The sequence below is a fragment of the Schistocerca serialis genome, unplaced genomic scaffold, assembly GCF_023864345.2.
Source record: "Schistocerca serialis cubense isolate TAMUIC-IGC-003099 unplaced genomic scaffold, iqSchSeri2.2 HiC_scaffold_1204, whole genome shotgun sequence".
Taxonomy (NCBI): domain Eukaryota; kingdom Metazoa; phylum Arthropoda; class Insecta; order Orthoptera; family Acrididae; genus Schistocerca; species Schistocerca serialis.
Genome location: NW_026047408.1, coordinates 102501 through 107500, shown reverse-complemented (window position 1 = coordinate 107500; position 5000 = coordinate 102501). Strand labels below are relative to the sequence as shown.

Sequence of the window (5000 nt, the reverse complement as noted above, 5' to 3'; positions counted from 1 at the left end):
AGAGCTATCAATCTGTCAATCCTTCCGGTGTCCGGGCCTGGTGAGGTTTCCCGTGTTGAGTCAAATTAAGCCGCAGGCTCCACTCCTGGTGGTGCCCTTCCGTCAATTCCTTTAAGTTTCAGCTTTGCAACCATACTTCCCCCGGAACCCAAAAGCTTTGGTTTCCCGGAGGCTGCCCGCCGAGTCATCGGAGGAACTGCGGCGGATCGCTGGCTGGCATCGTTTATGGTTAGAACTAGGGCGGTATCTGATCGCCTTCGAACCTCTAACTTTCGTTCTTGATTAATGAAAACATACTTGGCAAATGCTTTCGCTTCTGTTCGTCTTGCGACGATCCAAGAATTTCACCTCTAACGTCGCAATACGAATGCCCCCGCCTGTCCCTATTAATCATTACCTCGGGTTCCGAAAACCAACAAAATAGAACCGAGGTCCTATTCCATTATTCCATGCACACAGTATTCAGGCGGGCTTGCCTGCTTTAAGCACTCTAATTTGTTCAAAGTAAACGTGCCGGCCCACCGAGACACTCACTCAAGAGCACCCTGGTAGGATTGCAACGGGGTCCGCCTCGGGACGCACGAGCACGCACGAGGCGCGTCGCACGCCTTCAGCTCGCCCCACCGGCAGGACGTCCCACGATACATGCCAGTTAAACACCGACGGGCGGTGAACCAACAGCGTGGGACACAAATCCAACTACGAGCTTTTTAACCGCAACAACTTTAATATACGCTATTGGAGCTGGAATTACCGCGGCTGCTGGCACCAGACTTGCCCTCCAATAGATACTCGTTAAAGGATTTAAAGTGTACTCATTCCGATTACGGGGCCTCGGATGAGTCCCGTATCGTTATTTTTCGTCACTACCTCCCCGTGCCGGGAGTGGGTAATTTGCGCGCCTGCTGCCTTCCTTGGATGTGGTAGCCGTTTCTCAGGCTCCCTCTCCGGAATCGAACCCTGATTCCCCGTTACCCGTTACAACCATGGTAGGCGCAGAACCTACCATCGACAGTTGATAAGGCAGACATTTGAAAGATGCGTCGCCGGTACGAGGACCGTGCGATCAGCCCAAAGTTATTCAGAGTCACCAAGGCAAACGGACCGGACGAGCCGACCGATTGGTTTTGATCTAATAAAAGCGTCCCTTCCATCTCTGGTCGGGACTCTGTTTGCATGTATTAGCTCTAGAATTACCACAGTTATCCAAGTAACGTGGGTACGATCTAAGGAACCATAACTGATTTAATGAGCCATTCGCGGTTTCACCTTAATGCGGCTTGTACTGAGACATGCATGGCTTAATCTTTGAGACAAGCATATGACTACTGGCAGGATCAACCAGGGAGCTGCGTCAACTAGAGCTGAGCAGCCGGCCGCCCGGGAGTGTGTCCCGGGGGCCCGCGCGAACACGCAAGCGTCCGCTCAATTATTCTGCAAACAGGAGGAGGCTGAGCTCCCCTGCACCATACACCTCGAAACCCTCTCAGGTCCCGGCGGCGCGCAGCGCCGTCCTAAGTACTTGGTCGGGTTCGAGAGAGGCGCAATCGCCCGGGGTTTGGCGAGTAGACGCTTTAGGTGCGACCACCCGTGCTCCCAACTGAGCTTGCCGCTGCCGACAGAGGCCCGGGAGCGTGCTGTCGTGGCATTGCCGGCGGGAGACAACACGCGCCACCTACGGTGACCGGCAGCTCCAACGCCAGCGCCACAGAAGGACAAAAGCCCCACTTGGGTGCCGAAGCGAACTCTCCCAGCACAGCGCACGCGCCAACACGTCCGCACAGCTGCGATACAAACCACCTGCGAGAACCGCAGAGGCGACCGAGCAGCAGACGGCGTCGCGGCGCCGAGCGCCGGGCGGCGGCGCATCCTCAGCGCACACAGTCCTCAATCGGACCAGCACACTGCAGATGTCCACCGCGCTTCGCACCGGGCCCGCGAGGACCTACTTTGGCCGCACGGCGCCGCGTGCAGGGTGCGCCGGCGCGCAGCTGCGCCGCCTGCCGCCTCCGTCGGCCGGCGCGCCTGCCACTGGCCGCCCCCACCAGCCGGCTGTAGCGCGTGCGCCCACGCACCGCGCGGCCAGCACGCCGGGAGGCCCCCCCTCACCGGCCGGGGACGGTCCCACCCAGCCACCGCCGCGTATCGCTTCACACCCAGATGCCATTCACGTTCGTGGGCATGGTGGGTATCGCTGGAACAACCGGTTGGTAGCTCAACCGATCGTCGCCATCACTGATTCACCTCTAGCGAGAACAACCGCACCACAACGGTTTACCAGTTGTTCATTTGCGTAACGTCACCAGCAAACGTAGGCGTCCATCGCCATTTGCAAATTCAACGATTGTTGCATGCCTGTGTCAGGTGTCACGACACACTATGTCTGCCCACATACACGCAACAACATGTGCACGCTTCGCGAACACGTGGAAGGTGGCCCCCGTACGTATGCGATGTCCATTGCGCGAACGACTGTCAACCGGCCTCTGTCGCATGTCGCAGATGTGGAACGCAGTGCACCATGCTATCACGGTGTGTGAGAAGAGACGACTACGTCTGACAACACGCGCCACTACATCAACAGACGGCTCATGCTGATCGCCATCCAGGGCATACCACACTGCAATCCAGCTCTTATAGGGAGACGACACGTAGCTGAGTGCACAACATTTGGACCGCATGGTTCGCCGTTGTTGGCGCAGTCGTTGTACGGTCACATGTACCACGATGTATCATTCAGTACATGAGGACCAATGTGCAGTACAGTGTGTGATTTGGACGTACAACATCAGCGGACAGTTGACACAGGCCGTACCACAGCGTAGGCTAAGTGCTTCGCCATGCGAATGCCAATGAACAACTGCAAATGCCAATGAACAACTGCAAAGGGCATTGAGCATGTACGTCCTGCTGCCATCCACATTACAGTGTATAGCTGCAAGGTGTTTAACATGAAGCGATACACTGGGGACCGGGCAGTGCGAGTAGCAAACTATATTGCGGGGGTTGCAGTTAGGCAACACTACACTAATTTAACGCGTCGTATGACAATTACAGAGCAGGTTAAGGCCCAACGTGTGTTGGGTTAAGGCCCAACGTGTGTTGGGTTAAGGCCCAACGTGTGTTGGGTTAAGGCCCAACGTGTGTTGGGTTAAGGCCCAACGTGTGTTGGGTTAAGGCCCAACGTGTGTTGGGTTAAGGCCCAACGTGTGTTGGGTTAAGGCCCAACGTGTGTTGGGTTAAGGCCCAACGTGTGTTGGGTTAAGGCCCAACGTGTGTTGGGTTAAGGCCCAACGTGTGTTGGGTTAAGGCCCAACGTGTGTTGGGTTAAGGCCCAACGTGTGTTGGGTTAAGGCCCAACGTGTGTTGGGTTAAGGCCCAACGTGTGTTGGGTTAAGGCCCAACGTGTGTTGGGTTAAGGCCCAACGTGTGTTGGGTTAAGGCCCAACGTGTGTTGGGTTAAGGCCCAACATAGGTTGGGTTAAGGCCCAACATAGGTTGGGTTAAGGCCCAACATAGGTTGGGTTAAGGCGCAACATAGGTTGGGTTAAGGCGCAACATAGGTTGGGTTAAGGCGCAACATAGGTTGGGTTAAGGCGCAACATAGGTTGGGTTAAGGCGCAACATAGGTTGGGTTAAGGCGCAACATAGGTTGGGTTAAGGCGCAACATAGGTTAGGTTAAGGCGCAACATAGGTTAGGTTAAGGCGCAACATAGGTTAGGTTAAGGCGCAACATAGGTTAGGTTAAGGTGCAACATAGGTTAGGTTAAGGCGCAACATAGGTTAGGTTAAGGCGCAACATAGGTTAGGTTAAGGCGCAACATAGGTTAGGTTAAGGCGCAACATAGGTTAGGTTAAGGCGCAACATAGGTTAGGTTAAGGCGCAACATAGGTTAGGTTAAGGCGCAACATAGGTTAGGTTAAGGCGCAACATAGGTTAGGTTAAGGCGCAACATAGGTTAGGTTAAGGCGCAACATAGGTTAGGTTAAGGCGCAACATAGGTTAGGTTAAGGCGCAACATAGGTTAGGTTAAGGCGCAACATAGGTTAGGTTAAGGCGCAACATAGGTTAGGTTAAGGCGCAACATAGGTTAGGTTAAGGCGCAACATAGGTTAGGTTAAGGCGCAACATAGGTTAGGTTAAGGCGCAACATAGGTTAGGTTAAGGCGCAACATAGGTTAGGTTAAGGCGCAACATAGGTTAGGTTAAGGCGCAACATAGGTTAGGTTAAGGCGCAACATAGGTTAGGTTGAGGCACAATATAGGTTAGGTTGAGGTACCGTATAGGTTAGGTTAAGGTACAGTATAGTTTAGGTTAAGGTACAGTATAGTTTAGGTTAAGGTACAGTATAGTTTAGGTTAAGGTACAGTATAGTTTAGGTTAAGGTACAGTATAGTTTAGGTTAAGGTACAGTATAGTTTAGGTTAAGGTACAGTATAGTTTAGGTTAAGGTACACATTGTTGTATGGAAAGGTGTAATGGGGGGGGGGGGGGGGGGCGGCCGGTCGGTTTGTTGATTGTGATTATAGTAAGTGGATGCCTGCGGCATCATCTGATTTGCCACGTCAGGATGCACCTTTGGCTCATGACAGGCGGCGCTCCGATTCCATGCTTGTGGCAGACCTGTGTCTTTCATTCCTGCCATTGTTTGTGTGCTGTGAGAGGAGGCAGTATTGTGATGTTGGGTGCACCCCTGTGTAGGACATGTGTGGGTGTTGGTGGCTTAGCTGAGCAATGGTGGTTGTCGGGGGGGTGGGATATTCCGTTTTCTGAGTGGACCTCCCAGTCTGGTTATGACAGTGTGGATTGTCTCATGTGGCGGAGAGGATGCACTGGGTGTTGTTCCATGCTGGTGCTTACATATTGTCTGTGTGCGTGTTACAGGCGGAGAGTAGTGCGTGATAAGAGTGTGTGGCTGCCGTGTGGTTGTGATTGTGAGCAGAGTCTTTCAGCATGTATACGGACAGTTGTATATATTATCTGTATTCTGATGGGTC

At 53.4% G+C, this 5000-nt stretch overlaps 1 non-coding gene across 1 annotated transcript in view; it reads right to left on the bottom strand.

Moving 5' to 3' along the window:
• Positions 1-1348, bottom strand: part of LOC126435368 (small subunit ribosomal RNA) — a 1910-nt gene extending 562 nt beyond the window's left edge. The window contains exon 1 of the ribosomal RNA XR_007579886.1: positions 1-1348. This exon is cut by the window's left edge and continues 562 nt beyond it. This is a non-coding gene — a ribosomal RNA (small subunit ribosomal RNA).
• Positions 1349-5000: the final 3652 nt, after the last annotated feature.